Source organism: Mustela putorius, unplaced genomic scaffold (assembly GCF_011764305.1).
Source record: "Mustela putorius furo isolate JIRA1106 unplaced genomic scaffold, ASM1176430v1.1 tig00000450_pilon_pilon_pilon, whole genome shotgun sequence".
In the NCBI taxonomy this organism is placed as follows: Eukaryota; Metazoa; Chordata; class Mammalia; order Carnivora; family Mustelidae; genus Mustela; species Mustela putorius.
Window position 1 is genome coordinate 14836462 of NW_025421385.1, and position 16457 is coordinate 14852918.

The following is a 16457-nucleotide window of genomic DNA, read 5'->3' on the forward strand; positions in this document are numbered from 1 at the left end:
TAGCACATATCCAGACAAATACATTAATAAAAGAAGTCCCTTCTCTTGACACCTGGCATAAAGGCAAGAACCACAATAAACAATACTGGAACATATTTACTAGCTTGCAATTTACCTAGAGACAAGATTAGAGCCACAAGCCAGAGTCAAAACTGGAAGAATCACAGCAAATAGGTACCAGTAAGAGTGGAAATATAGTACAGAAGTAATTTGACCCAAATGGAGAGTGAAGAGAGCATAATGATAGTTATTTATTAGTAGAATGAACACATATTGTTACATTGTATTCAGTTCTTGATTACTTATGAGTGATTTACCAATTTTGTGGATTATCCTTCCCTCTGCCAGTCTTTTTACATCTGAGTCATCTCTTGCCATTTTTAATTCATATGTGTCCAAGATAATGTTCACCATTAATCTATGTCAAACTTAATTAGCAAAGCAAACCCAATTGGTATGGCTATGGTTTACTGATCAAAGAACTCCACCTCTCGAGCTTGAGAACAAATCTGGTAGACATATTTTCATTAGTGGAAAAGAAGTCAGAATGGGAGTTGAACTTGATATATTAAGACACTGGTCAGCTAATCTTTGCCTGTTGTCTTTTTACTAAGTAAAATTGATCCAGATATAATCCATCAACTCTATTAAATGTCATTTACAGGCCAGAAAATGTACTCATAGGATAAAGAAAAATAGAAAAGTCACTGTCCATGCCCTGTAAAGGCTTAGACTCAGAGTTTGTTTTTTTTAATTTCGGCATCATAACAGTATTCATTATTTTTGCACCACACCCAGTACTCCATGCAATCCGTGTCCTCTATAATACCCACCACCTGGTACCCTGACCTCCCACCCCCCCCGCCCATTTTTTTTTACTTAAGATGAGTTTCTAACAGTAAGAAGGAAATCCTAAGAATTTGTCTCATGCAATGGGCACACAAATATCATTTCAGAGTGGAGATTTGAGCCTCATTTGAGTGGATTATAAGCTTAAGGCAAGAGATTTTCCTCTTAATACTGCTTCTGTACTTCCTTCAGCATCTAAGCCCTTTGCTTGCAAACATAACCTGCGAATCCATATTTACAGGGGCCAGGATCTCGAGTTTACTGTTCTAGGTTCAAAACTTATTATACCATTTACCGACTAGATGATCTTCAGCAAATTACTTGATTTCTCTAAGCCTTGGTCTGGCTCCCTAGAAAGTGGGTCTCAGGACACCCACTCCTAGAGATACCATAATGACTAAATAAGCTAGTCTCTGTAAAGCCCAAAGCACCATATCTAGCAGAAAAAGTGATCAATGAATGTAGAGGTAGTATTACTGGCATTATATTAATTATATGACTGAACTGACTACCCCAGGAATGAGCAAAGTAGATCATAGAAGAAATAGGACGTTACAGAATTGGTTTTTGTAGTTTGAGATTTGGATGGAAGGATGGATGGATGGATGAAAGGAAGGACAGGGGAGAAGGAGGGAGGGAGGAAGGGAGAGAAGAAAAAAAGGAAGAAAGAATGCATGCACAGATCAGCGTTTCCATGTGGGCACCACGCTAACCTACTAACATAGAGTTCATGCACTTTATTCTTCAGCTCTTTGACTCTTTCTACATGAGACCAACATTTAATATTAATAGACAATTAATAGACAATATTAACCAACAATTAATATTAATTAATTAATATTAATTAAAATACCTTTCAGTGGGAGAAATACTGATGTTATGGGCTGTTAGCAAACCGAAGAGCAATAAAAAGGAGTGGGGGAGTATGACTCTGGTATTATTGCCTAAGGGACAAAATTATTCAGATAGATGCACAAGGAGCCCCGGGTTCAATGGCATCTGGAATCCCCATGGTTTCGTTTCAGACCTTTATCAAAGTCCCAACAACCTTAAGCCTTCCCAGAATACTCAACTTTGAATCTAGCTGCTCCAAGTGCAAAGAGAAACTCCAGACCACCCGGAGACTGACCAGTCTGTAGAAACACACAGAACTGAGAAAGGAAATGGAATATCGAAAACCATGTAAGACGCAAACTCCCAATGTTTTGTAGTGGTTCCACTTTCTTCGGCCCCAGCTGGGGGGAGGACTTGTATTTGTTAAAAGCTTTTCCTTCCTCCCTTTTCCTTCATTGTCTTTCTCCTTGCTCTCCAAACTAGCCATCTGCCCTGAGCTGCCAAATAGCTACAAGCATGGTCTCCTCCCAGGTAGGAAGCGAGGCTCTTCACCCTGTTGGCGGTCCCACGATGCCCGCGAGAGCTCCTTCACAGATGCTCAGACTCTTCATCAAGGGAGAGGATTCGAGCTGTTTAAAATCTCTAAGCCAGAGGAGTTGGGGCTGTGCCTCTGATAGCCTGCCATCAACCTTACCCTTGCTGATGAGAGTGACAGTTCCGCATGCCCAGAAACAGTTGTCCATCCCCACCCTTGGAAGACTGGCCTAGCCAGTCCCACTGCACTTTTGAGGACAGTGGAAAAGCCTGGAATTGGTGACGTTACTAAACATTTTGGTTAGTCACTAAGTAAAGTCTTTGCCTAGAAACCTTCATTTCCTGTACAGCAGGGTCGACGAGGTCCAACCGAGGGTTTCCTGAAATAATTCATTAAAACAGGCCAGGTCTACAATGAGGAAGTTGTCCCCCCCTCCCCCGCCCCCGAAAACTCCACACCATTTGGGTCCTTAGCGAAATCAGATTTCATCCACTAGCCGATGGGCAGACAGACCTGTGTCCCACTTTCCAGCCCTTCCTTGCAATCGGGGCAGGTTATGTAAAAAGAAACTTTATGGTACTACTCCACTGACTCAGACTTCCTGTGCTTTGGACCATTTTGAAGGACAGCATGGTATTTACAAATAAGAGAGGCTTTTAGCCTTTTTAAAACACATGCCTGGTACGGGATTTGCAAGCTGCTAACTAAACACACAGCCTCTCTCGTTAGCGTCTAAGCAATGACGAAAACCCATACTTTCATTGAAATATACATGTGTCTTTTTAAGAAGTCTGCTAACTAGTTTAGAAATAAATACCTTATGGAGGAAATGAGAAACGGACTTGGAAGTCAGTAAGTTGTTTTTCTCTTTTACTGTTAAATAAAAAAACGATGTGATTACTTGGTGATCACAAATACAAGAGAAACTGGTCCACCTAATAGGGATTTTTTCCCCTTATGAAACTACCACTTGTCACTTTGAATAATTAACTGCAGTAGAAATGCTCCTCAATGATTTAAAATACAAGAATAATGTCTCTATTTTGGGGTAGGTAACTGAATATATAGAGTCTATGTTCTGAAGATGTTCTCCTATTTTAGGGTTAAATTAGAAACAAACATTTTGCTTCTTGTTAGCACCACACAACTGGCAAGGGAAAAAGATTGTGAAATTCAAATCAGGAAGTTTTTTTGTTTTTTTGGTTTTTTTCCTTGCTAGCAGCTAAAGCTCTGAGGGGAAAAGAATTAAACAAAAAGGCTTTTTAAAAAAATTTAAAAGTTTGGAAAAAAAAAATTTTAAGTTTGGGTTTTCTGTACAGTGAGTGAACTGTTGAGTATTGAAGATAAATTTGTTAACCTTCCTGATGACATACAAAGAAACTTTGACCACACAGTGGATGCAGGGGATTTTTTAAATGTGAGAACTCACAGACTGTACCCTTTACCTCAACTCAAGAAATACACATGGAATGTTCATATCAGGTGTATCGTTAGGCCCCTGCACCACATGCTTGATAATCACAGACATTAAATGAAAAATCATTTTCCAAACTAAATGGCCAAATCAGGTCTTACGTATTTGTGAAGGAAGGTGAGAAAGAGAAAGAAGAAGTTGATATGTTCACATATACCTCAGTGGCAATTCAGAACTCAGATTAATATCGACGCCCTTTCTTGAAAAGACCTGTGCCAGGATGAGGTGTTATAGTCCTGGACAAGATGCAGACATTTCTGTGCTCAAGTCTTTCTAGTTTTCCTCTTCCTTTTGCTTCGAACAGGGAGCAAAAGGATGGGAGAGGTGGTTTCTGAAGGTTTCCTCAGTTAAAGCAGGTTTGAGTCTCACTTAAATGGAACAAGGTCGTTCGGGATCAAAGTGGTCCCATTCATCAACAGGCACTGAAGAGGCAATGGTTTGCTTGTCTGCTCAGCTCAAACTCCTTGATCATCTTGGTTTACAAAGAGAAGCAGGGCAGAAGCTGATCACCACGGACACGGCTAACAAGCGTTTGTGGAGAACGCACACGCCCCATCAGCTGTACCAACTCAGGTCCGTAGGTCCGACTGGGCCTACTTTCATTTCTGTTGATCAATTTTGCCATGAGAACAAAAAGTCTTGGTCCAAGGTCTCTCAAATATGTGTTCAGTGGAAGAGGTGCACCTGCTGTGGCTGCGTGACACAGTTTACCAGAGTCAGCTGTTGCTGATATGATGGGAAAAGCAGTCACTCCACAGAGTGAGGAAGGAATTCAGTAACACCATTTAATACATACCTTTATCCTGTTACTTTAAAAAAAAAAAAAAAAGAGCTTCCTTGCAAGAAAAATCCTTCTTAAATTTTTATTTTAAGATACCCCAGGGGTTGCCTTGGAATGCTTCAAGAATATTGCATGGGTGATTTTCATGGTGGATTTCAAACATCAAACTGAACGACATAGAAGAGCCTTCAGTTATTTTTTTGTTTCTAAAATGCTATATAACAGGGGTGCCTGGGTGGCTCAGTCCGTTAAACAACTGCCTTCGGCTTAGGTCATGATCTCAGGGTCCTGGGATCGAGCCCCACATAGGGCTCCCTGATCAGCAGGGAGTCTGCTTCTCTCTTTCCCTCTGCCTCCCCCCTCCAGGTCTCATGCTCACACACTCTCTCTCTCTCAAATAAATAAATAAAATATTTTTAAAGAAATTCTATACAACAGCTTCAAATGTACAAGATACAAGAGTGAAAAATTCTTTTTTCTTAATTCTAATCAGCAGTGAACCAAATTTGTGGCTTTTTTCTCAATTTAAAAACAACAAATGGAAAGCTTAACATTGAATTAGGGCATCTTCAGGATTAGCAGGTATACAATGACAGATGTATAGAACACAATAAACTGATAACTATATTTTAGATCTAGAAAACATCTACTCAGAGTACGCAGTTTATGGTTTCCACATCAAGTAAAAGGAAAAAAGCATCACATGGATCTAAGATTTTGATAGGCTTTTTTGTTTAAACAAAAATGATGCAAATCCTCTTACAGGGGACTTGTGTGCTTCCTTAATATGTTCTACTTAGATCAAGGGGATGCAGAAATTATTTCATGAGGAAATGAAAAAGTTAAGTGAATACCAGGGTTTTCAATGGAAAATTTATAAGCATATGCCTGGAGTTGGAGGGAAGACTAATTAAATACAATATTTGATTAATCTAGAAAAGAAAATTTTTCTCCATGTAAATCTACAGATTATATGGGCTTCCTCAACCACCTCAACCCAGTAATCCGAAATAAAGAAATGCAATCTCTGGAAATACTCAGAATTAGACATGCCATAGATAGTAACACAGATACAGAAGAGTTTTGCACAAACATGCAACAAGCTTGATAATGAACTTATTTCTTTAACCCCAGTTCTAATTACATGAAGCAAGGAATTGGATGTTATCCAGTGAATTTGAACCATGGACACTGACCAAACTGTTTGACATTTTACCCCCATCCCCTCTATTTTCAGTCCACATTTTCCCTCCATGGTGAATTTCTGGTTATGTTTTATCTGGTTTTGGCTGTCTCGACTGCCTACTTCGGATAATTGCTCAACTCTCCACTTGGCTTCTTGCTGGGTAGGCTTGACCTAAGAAAATGGATGAAGAAAGAGCCAGCATTTCCTTTGATCTCTTGGAACTCAGGATTCCATTATATAATCTACCATAAATCCTGGCAGTAGAGATTGACATCAACTTCCAAACTTGCCATAATATGACACTCCTAGTTGATTCATCACGTATTCTGACATTTCTTAATTAACATGAACTCAATACTTCAGTGTGTCAGTGATAAGACCATTTTTCTTAGTTGCCTTCTCAATATTTTTACGGATTTCCGTGATTAATTTTTCTCTTCTGCAATGTAAGCCTCATATGCCAAATGTTCTAACTGGCAAACTGCCTCTAAGGTTTAAGCTCACAGATGTTTCCTTGTGGCCACAGCAAATACTACTCCCCTGAGAATAAGTCTGATAAATAAAATTGGCAATAAATTTAGAACTAAAGGGCTGGATAATAAAAGCAAGTGCAGCTCTGATTAGCTGCACTTTTGTCAATCTACAAACTGGTCTAATGTCCTCAATCCTCAAATATCGATCGTAGCAGATTCTAGGAATCCCATCAGCAAATTAAAGATTTAACACTCCAAAAACTTCCTCTTATTTGACGGTATAAATCCCTTTCCTACTGAACATATTACCGTGGCAGCTAACAAGTAGAAAATTGGCACATTTAAATTTCGTTTCTGTTCCAAGGGCTGAGGGAGGAGTAGAATGGACAGAATCCAGCTGGTGTGAAGAAAGCAAAGCAAGGGTCCTGCATAGTCTGAATGTCGATAATTTGTAAACTGGTCTGAATGATTAATACTCAACATTAAGACCGCTTAGGCAACACAAATGCCATAAGCAGGAAACCTTTGCTTGCCACTTTTTCCTTTCCTAGAAAACCCTTTTCTATGAGTCTTTTCCTTCACAAAGTCGATCTGAAGTACTTCTCGGCTTGATTTGTGAAGCTATGGTGACAGGAAAGTGGAAACAACAAACCAACATGAACAATGTTCTTCATGCTGAATATTCTGATGTCATCTTTTCCCTGCGTTTCTGGGCTTGAGATACAAAGTACAGGTATTGCCCACCGTGGAACCAAATTTATTGTAACCGAAATTAAATTACCTCGTGTGCTTGGCCTTTCTCCCTACCCCACACACCAGTGAATCTGCTTTTTTATTTTTTAATTGATGTCCTTGCCTTTCATTCCCCTTAGAAGGAAAAGGAGGAAAATAGAAAACACAATCTGCTTCCTTCCCTCTATCCTCAAATCACTGGATTCACCTCCCCCATTCCCATGAGCAGAAAGCAGTTTAGGATGCCACAAGAGACATCACTGTCTTCTTCTCCAACTCAAGCCCTAAATCAAGGGAATGATGACATGTCTGTCTTCTGCTTTCAGCATAGAAGACTGCGGGTTTGACTGTGCTTCTGATAGAATCTCAACTCATTGTCCCAAATGGAGATTGCTGAAAGCAAGAATTACAGAATCACGAAATGATCTGAGCACAGGAACCACAAATCTCCCCACACCCAATGCCTTCCTTTCACTGGTGAGGAAATGGGGTCTCAAAATGGAAAGCCTTGTTCAAACACAGCTGGTGGCGTCACACTGCCTGATTTCAAAATGTATTATGAAGCTACAGTAATCAAAACCATAAGATATCGGTCTGGACAGACATACAGACCAATGGAAAACAGTAGAGAGCCCTAAATAAGTCCACACATGTGGAATCAACTGATCTTCAACAAGGGTGCCAGGAATACTCTATGGGAAAAGGATAATCTCTTCAACATATGGTGTTGAGAAAAGTAGATAACCACATGTAAAAGAGTAAAATTTGATGTCATCTTTACCACACACCAAAATCAATTCTGAATGGATCAATGACTTAAAGGTAAGACTTGAGGGGGTGCCTGGGTGGCTCAGTGGTTAAATCCTCTGCCTTCGGCTCAGGTCATGATCTCAGGGTCCTGGGATCAAGCCCCACATCGGGCTCTCTGCTCAGCGGGGAGCCTGCTTCCTCCCCTCTCTCTGCCTGCATCTCTGCCTACTTGTGATCTCTGCCTGTCAAATAAATAAATAAAATCTTTAAAAAAAAAAAAAAGGGTAAGACTTGAAACTGTAAAACTCCTGGAAGAAAAAAATTAGAAGACAAGCTTCATGACTTGGCATTGATTTTATGTTCATATGCAAAAACACAGGCAGCAGCAACAAAAAACATAAAAATTAAAAACATAAGCAAGACTACACTAAACTAAAAACCATCTGTACAGCAAAAAACAATCAATAGAATGAAAAGACCACCAGACAAACTACAGAGAGGGAGAAAATATTTGTATACTATATATGTAATAGGGGGTTAATGTCCAAAATACATAAGGAACTATACACCTCAATAACATAAAACTAATAATCTGATTAAAAGTGGGCTAGGGACTCAACATTTTCCAAAGAAAACATACAAATGGCCATCTGATAAATTTTTTAAAAATGCTCATCATCACTAATCATTAGAGAAAGGCAAATCAAAACCACAGTGAGATACCACCTCATATCTCTGAGGATGGCTATCACTAAAAAAACACAAGACATCGATTATTGGTGAGGATGTGAAGAAATTTGAATCCTTGCCCACTGTGAAAAGGCAAAATGCTCCAGCCGCTATGGCGGTTCTTGAAAAAATTAAAAATAGAACTACTAGTGGGTGCCTGGGTCACTCAGTCAGTTAAGCATCCCACTCTTGACGTTGGCTCGGGTCATGATCTCAGGATTGTGAGATGGAGACTTGCATCACGTTCCGCACCAGGTGTGGAGTCTGCTTAAGAGTATCTCACCCTCCCTCTGCCCTCCCACCTCCACTGGTGGTCTATCTCTCTCTCTCTCTCTAAAAACAAAAAAGGTCATGATAATAATAAAAAATAGAACATCCAGATGAGCCAGCAGTCCCACTTCTGGGTATATATCCAAAAGAATTGGAATCAGGATATGGAAGAGCTATTAGCATTCCCATGTACCTTACAACCCCATTCAGAATAATTTGTTTAATATGAAAACAACCTCAGTGTCTTGATCAGATAAACTGATCAATAAAATGTGTCCTTCTTAAAAAAGAAGGACATTCTGCAGCAGGCAACATTTATGGGCCTTATGGACCATCATGCTAAGTGAAATAAGCCAGACACACAAAAGCAGTATTGCATGATTCCACTTCTATAAAATATCTAAAATACTCAAATTCCTAAAGTCAAAGACTGACATAGTGGTTGCCAAGGGCTGGGGGAGGAGTTATTAATCAATAGATGTAAAGTTTCAGTTAAGTAAAATAATAAGCTCTAGAGATCTGCTGTACATCGGACCTAGAGTCAACAATAATGTACACTTTAAAATTAGTTAAGAGGACAGACCCTCTGTTAACTGTTCTTAACACAATAAATTTTTTTCCTTTCTAAATATTTTATTTATTTATTTGAGAGAAAGAGAGAGAATGAGAAGGGAGAGAGTCAGAGGGAGAAGCAGACTCCCTGCCGAGCAGGGAGCTGGATGCGAGACTCGATCCCAGGACTCCAGGATCATGACCTGAGCTGAAAGCAGTGACTTAGCCAACTGAGCCACCCAGGCAACCCCACAGCAAACTTTTTTAAAAAGACGTATTCAGTACCTTATACAAAGTACCCATTTAATAACTAGAAAAAAATTATAATAATTTTAATCAAATAGAAAAATGAGCAATTTTCTTCTGGATCTATATCCTGTCCAAATAAAATAATTTTGCTATAAAAGTATTCCAAGTTGATAGCATTTTACACATACCTAAAGTGTGTTACTTTTCAAATTTCTATCACTTAACTTCCATTGCATCACCAATAGGATCTTTGGTAGGAATCTGGTAGTTATCATGCCCATCTTATGATTGGGAAAACAGCACTAAACGTGCAAGGCATTTACTAAGGTCACTCAGCATATCGGTGGCAGAGTAATATATTTTGGCCCCCAACCTTCTTTCCCCACTAGTCACTTTTGGAACGAATCTCTTCCTTAGAACCATAAACAATCATGACTTCAAAAAGCATATCCTAAAAGATTGTTTAAACTATATTACACATCTCTTGAACCATTCCAGTCACCTCCAAACTGACGTACTCACTCTTCCTCTGAAAACATCAATCTACATAGTATTTCCCTAAGCTTAAGTTTGTATCTCATTCCAGCCTTACCCCAAAATCTTGACTATCCACACTATCAAGTCCAAAGATCTGGCATTTACAACTCCATTCCTAGGCCATCTCACACCACCTCTCAACGTATTTCTCACCTGTCTTCCTGAAAACTGGTGAATAATTCCCCCAAAACCCTTCTTCTCATGCCTTTGCTTATGCTCTTCCCTTTCTTGACATCTTTCTTCATAAACATTGCCCATCCTGTAAGCTCATGAACAAATGTCTATGTGAAACTTCCTATATGAAACCATCTATCTTCATCCCCCACCCCTCTACCCCTGTCATTGCCTTCCCCTACCCTCCTCAACCAGAAATAATTTCCCCTCTCTGTGCTTTCACACCTCGGTGCTTACCACTCTCCAAGCACTCAGCACGATCTACTCTACCGCCTTACGTTCTGTAAGATTATGGTCTATTGTGCAACTTACACTTATGATGTAATAGTCCTATGTCAGGTGATGTGTTACCGACCGTAACCAATAGTGAATGTCAAAGAACCTGTCAGGCTCCGTCACATGCAACAGTTGTGTCCCAAGCCCCTGGTAGATCCCAACACTCCCAAACGCACAGGCGTGAAACCCTTTCTTTGCCCTTGAGGCACTTCAGGCTTGTGTAGGAGCAGAGATTTTGTGACAGACCTTGATAAACTACCACAGGGCCCTTAAAATATTACCTCTCCCTTAAATAAAATAAGGGAAAAAATTTTACAGAGGGTGTCAAGTTTAACTGCACTGGATTCTGAGTAACCTGAATCTCTAAATATCCTTTTGGGTAAACTTGATGCAAGTAGAATTTAAAAATTCCATGCCAAAAATAAATGTATATCTGTATTGTCACATAGTTTTAAAGTGAACTATATTTAAATTGATTATTACATGTAATGTGATTATCTTTATTAAATTCCTTTCCTCATGTGGTTTTAAGAAAATGAATTTTAAAAAACAATTGGCTACAGTAAATAAAAATGAGGTACAAAAGACTCATGTTTTCTGTAAGGTAAACTCAAATTTTCTTTGGATTTCTTGGTGTCTTTATCAAAATTCTGAAAGGAAATACCCCAATGAGACCATTTCTAGGAACCTCAGAGGGAAGAAGCATCTCAGAAATGCAGATGGCTGTGCAGAAGCTTTTGATCTTGATGATGTCCCAAAAGTTTATCTTCGCTTTTGTTTCCTTTGCCTTTGGAGACATATCTTGAAGCTTCTGCACAGCAAAGGAAACAGTCAAGAAAACAAAGAGGCAACCCACGGAATGGGAGAAGATATTTGCAAATGACAGTACAGACAAAAGGTTGATATCCAGGATCTATAAAGAACTCCTCAAACTCAACACACACAAAACAGACAATCGTATTCAAAAATGGACAGAAGATATGAACAGACACTTCTCCAAAGAAGACATACAAATGGCTATCAGACACATGAAAAAATGTTCATCATCACTAGCCATCAGGGAGATTCAAATTAAAACCACATTGAGATATCACCTTACACCAGTTAGAATGGCCAAAATTAGCAAGACAGGAAACAACACGTGTTGGAGGGGATATGGAGAAAGGGGAACCCTCTTCCACTGTTGGTGGGAATGCAAGTTGGTGCAGTCACTGTGGAAAAGTGTGGAGATTCCTCAAGAAATTAAAAATAGAAATTCCCTATGACCCTGACATTGCACTACTGGGTATTTACCCCAAAGATACAGATGTAGTGAAAAGAAGGGCCATCTGTACCCCAATGTTTATAGCAGCAATGGCCACGGTCGCCAAACTATGGAAAGAACCAAGATGCCCTTCAACGGACGAATGGATAAGGAAGATGTGGTCCATATACACTATGGAGTATTATGCCTCCATCAGAAAGGATGAATACCCAACTTTTGTAGCAACATGGACGGGACTGGAAGAGATTATGCTGAGTAAAATAAGTCAAGCAGAGAGAGACAGTTATCATATGGTTTCACTGATTTGTGGAGCATAACAAATAGCATGGAGGACAAGGGGAGATGGAAAGGAGAAGGGAGTTGAGGGAAATTGGAAGGGGAGGTGAACCATGAGAGACTATGGACTCAGAAAAACAATCTGAGGGTCTTGAAGGGGTGGGGGTGGGAGGTTGGGGGAACCAAGTGGTGGGTATTAGAGAGGGCACGGATTGCATGGAGCACTGGGTGTGCTGCAAAAACAATGAATACTGTTATGCTGAAAAGAAAAAAAAATAAAGAGTGTAAAAAAAAAAAAAGAAAGAAAGAAATGCAGATGGTCTATTTGTGAAAGGGTTTTGTGGGCTTCCTCTGAACAGCAGTAGGGGAAGAATCATGTTTATAGGGTTCAGCTACCTGCTGGCGGTGTGATAAGAAAGGAGTTTGATGAGATCCGAGGAAAAAGAAATGACAAAAATCCAGTGGCAATGTACTATGCCAGTAAAAAGAAAGAATGCTACACTTTTCGCCTTCCCCAGAATTGTCATTCTGGTGTGGCCTGTCTCTTACCTCTTGTGACTGGCAGTAAACCACAAAGGGCCTGAGTATTGTCTTCCAGGCAGCAAGAAAGGGGCTGTGCTAATTTGTATCCATTCTTATCAGGAAACCCCAAAGAACCAAGAGTTAGTGACAGTGGTAAACAGGAGAGTGAAGTCAGATTAAGCGCGCGAGGGCTGAGGTTAGGAAAAGGAAGCCGCAGGTGTACAACCATTACAAATCCTTGTGGCTTTTAGAATAGAAAGGTTAGGACAGCTTCTAGCCACTTGTCTTCTCAAAGAAGTCAGAGAGCATCCGGAAGACTCCAGGGGTGTCCCAGGAAGAGGATTATTCAGAGAAGTAATGCGCGGGCTCTGGAAGTCACTCTCCCTCCAAAACCCCACCCATCTTGCCTGCCCTAGTCACCAGCCTCGCCAGCCCCGCTTGCACCACCGTGCACACACTCAGCTCTTTAAGACGTAGGTGAACCGCCTCCCATAGCATTTCACAGCACCACCCCGCAGAGCTACTCTCCTTCACTTAGTGACAAATTTTACAGGTAACGAAGTAAGAGCTTACATGTTCCACTTAAGAACGTATTTCATAAACCTGTACTTTTTACAAAACTCTTTCATATACATTATTTAATGAAACCTCATCGATAGCCACCAAACTTCCCTAAGTCAGATTCATTATTTTCGTTTTACAGATGAAGATACCACAGCCTAGAGAAAGTGTGCTATTATCTCCTGTGAGACCCAGACGCTCACCTCGCTTCGCCAAAGCAAGAGCCACCTGGATCAAAAACTCCAGAAAATGACATCGTATCAAGTAGCAGCCGAGAGCATGGGTTTTGCAAAGGCTTATCTGCAAGTCTTAGGCCTGTCACTTAAAAAGCTATATAACGTCGGACACAATACTTAACTTTGCAAAGTCTGCATTTCCTTGTTTGTAAAATTAGAATCATAATGTTGTTTGTCCTCAGGGGTGGTTGTAAGGAAGAAATGTGATAATCCCTATAAAAAGTATGTCACAAAGGTAAGAGCTCCATAAACCTCAGGCACTAATATAATGGCTATTATTACCACCCTGTGGGCACTAAGCTGTTTGTGACAGAGCTGGGGAGCAAGAGGCCACCCCAGGTCTTGGGCACTACATTGAATTAGAAGTTAGCATACGTGGGGCACTGGGCAGCTCAGTGGGTTGACTGTCCTACTCTTCTTGGTTTGGGTTCAGGTCATAACTTCATGAGTCACGGGTTCGAGCCCCAAATCGGGCCCAAGTGGGGGCCGATGCTCGGTTCAGAGTCTGCTTGGCAATCTCTGTCACTGCCTGTCCCCCCTCGCACCCCGCTCATAAACTTTCTCTCTCAGGTAAATAAATAAAATCTTAAAAAAACAAAAAAACAAGAAGTCAGCATCCAACTCTACGTGTGAACAGACATGTGAACTTGTCCAACAACCAAGCAAAATGCTGCTTCTGATAGCAAAACAAATGTGAAGCATTTGCCACACGTTTTTACATCCTGGTCTCCGTGAGAATGTGCCCACCTTCCTTGCTCCTCCTCGTGTCGCACAGGGATGTGGCCATCCTTACAGACACAAAGGCAAGCAACAGCAGAGGGCAGGAGGTTGGCCGTTCTGCCCTTTGTCTCCGGACACTTGGCTCTCATCGCGAAAGCAGGGCCGTTTCTACAGGCGGCACACTCAGCCGGCTGGATTTATTGCCTTCTCTCCCAGTTACCACCTGATGGATCAAACTCCCAGCAGCTCTGGTACCGACCATGAGCTTGGTCATTTATTCCACCAACACGCATTATCAGGCTCTGTACCATGCTCGCAAAAAAATGACTTTGTCGGGGCACCAGAGTGGCTTAGTCGGTGAGGCCTCCGACTCTTCATTTCAGCTCAGGTCACGATCCCAGGGTTGCGAGGTCGAGCCCCTTGTCAGGCTCTGTGCTCAGTGGGGAATCTACTCCTCTCCCTCTGTCCCCTCCCCACCCCATGCCTGCAAGCTCTCACACTCTCTCATGCTCTCTCTCACTCTCTCTCTCTCTCTAAAATAAATAAATGAATCTTTTTTTAAAATGACTTTGTCATATTAAGCTTCTAACACCTGGAAACTACAAGCGGTTCATTGAGTGGTTTCACTTTACTTATTCCATATAGTTATATCCGGTAGTTTCTCTTATTTTCCCTATAGGGATATTTTTGGGGGTAGGGGGGCCCGGGAATGGCTTGGACTCAGCCATCTCCTGAGGATTTGAACGGAGCTAATGTCTTCATCCTCCCCCAAGAGTTACTGCTATGGAAAACCTAAGCAGGAATATACACTTCCTAGCAAAATATTTTTGTGGATGAGTAGATGGCACAGGCCTCTTTATCCTCAAAAAGAGTCACATGCTTTCAGAGGGAAAACTGTTATGCTTCTTAGAAAGAACATGAAAGTCACTGATGGGCAAGATTTTGCCTTTGTCCCGTGGGAATGATCCAGAGGAAGTCCGCCGAGATGCTGCCCAGTAGGCAGACTTACCATCATCCCCATCATCAAAAGCCACCTGCCTTAAAACACAGCACTTTATTACACCTGCTGTAGGGAGCTTCGTAGAGGATTAACAATGGAGAGCAGCCCTAATGAAGACGGGTGGGCAGGCCCCCATCTCGGCCGACATCAATGAAACATATGCTATGACTGTTTCACAATGCGGACGGTCTACTCGAGCTGGTCACTCTCATTTCTTGGCTCCTTTCCCTTGTAGCCGATCTGCTGCCATGGAGCAGGACTGTTCGCTGTTCAAAGCAAACTGAAGCCCAACCACCGGGCCCTCAGCCCGAGAGGTTGCTCTGACCAACTGGGCTGAACAAATACAGACAAACACTCCAAGAACTCCCAGGTAACTGCGTAAAAATGTTTAGCAGACACCCAGGATGTAAGTTTATCCTGGGGAGAGGTTTAAAGCGAGTGTTGGTGGGGAAGGTGGAGGTAGCCAGGTCTAAATCTGAAACGGAATGAAAAGTCACAGTTAATCCAAATAAGAGATCCTTTTTTTGACTATTCTTACAGCAAGTTTAAGATGCAAGAGCTTCTTCCCTCTCCATGAGTGTCAAGAGCGATAATACAAAGCAAATACTTGCAAGGGTCTGAGAAAAATAAATCCCCTGGGGGTAAATACGACCCTTCTATTTATGATCAAGATGTTGTGCTTTTTGCCTACATGCTATGTCTCTGAGACCTAGATTATTTTGATTCCGAATTTCTTTGAAAATCTAACAACCTCTAGAGCATTGCCTTTAACCTCTGGAGTATTACAGCCGTGCATGCCAAGGCCTAGTCGGCAGTCTTCATAAGTAGTCACAAAATGGGAGCAAACATTTGCTTTTGACAAATCAGGAAGGATTGTATAGAGCAGAAATGGGCTCAGAACCCTCAGCCTCTGAAGTTCCCAAGGGTTTCTGAAGACCCTTGGTCTTCTGAAATTTCCCAAAGAAATTTCATTTCTTTGGCTCTCAGAGCTTCTTACAATAAAATTGAAATACTTCTCCCTCGTATTCATAATTTCACTCTCAACATTAACATATATCATATATAACAGTCCTATAGATCCTCCTCAAAACCACCTCATGCACGGAGTTGCTCTGCAGGCCGATTAGAACTGGCCTGTAGAGCTGACAGAAATTTGAACAGGAATCAGTGCGATGATCCCAAGTCCTGATAAAAGCCCAACCCTTACTTAGGAAAAAAAAAAATCACATTGGCTTCTAGGAGCATGTCTGCGAGAACAAACACTGGTTACCCTCTCGACAAAGCATGAAACTTACAACTCAACACACATTTCCTGAACCGTGTGGCATTCCTCTAACCAAAATGAAAGTAGCCTGCCCTGTCTTTTGTGACTGCCACATCGTTACTCAAGCAGCACACCGCTGTCCGTGGGGGAGGCACTAACGTACACACCACCCCGCTGCAGAAAAATGACCGCTAGCTTTTTTCACGTGAGAGC

At 41.2% G+C, this 16457-nt stretch overlaps 1 protein-coding gene across 2 annotated transcripts in view; it reads right to left on the reverse strand.

Annotated features, from left to right (window-relative positions):
- ESR1 (estrogen receptor 1) overlaps window positions 1-16457 on the reverse strand; it is a 412487-nt gene that overhangs the window by 395266 nt on the left and 764 nt on the right. The window lies entirely within an intron of this gene.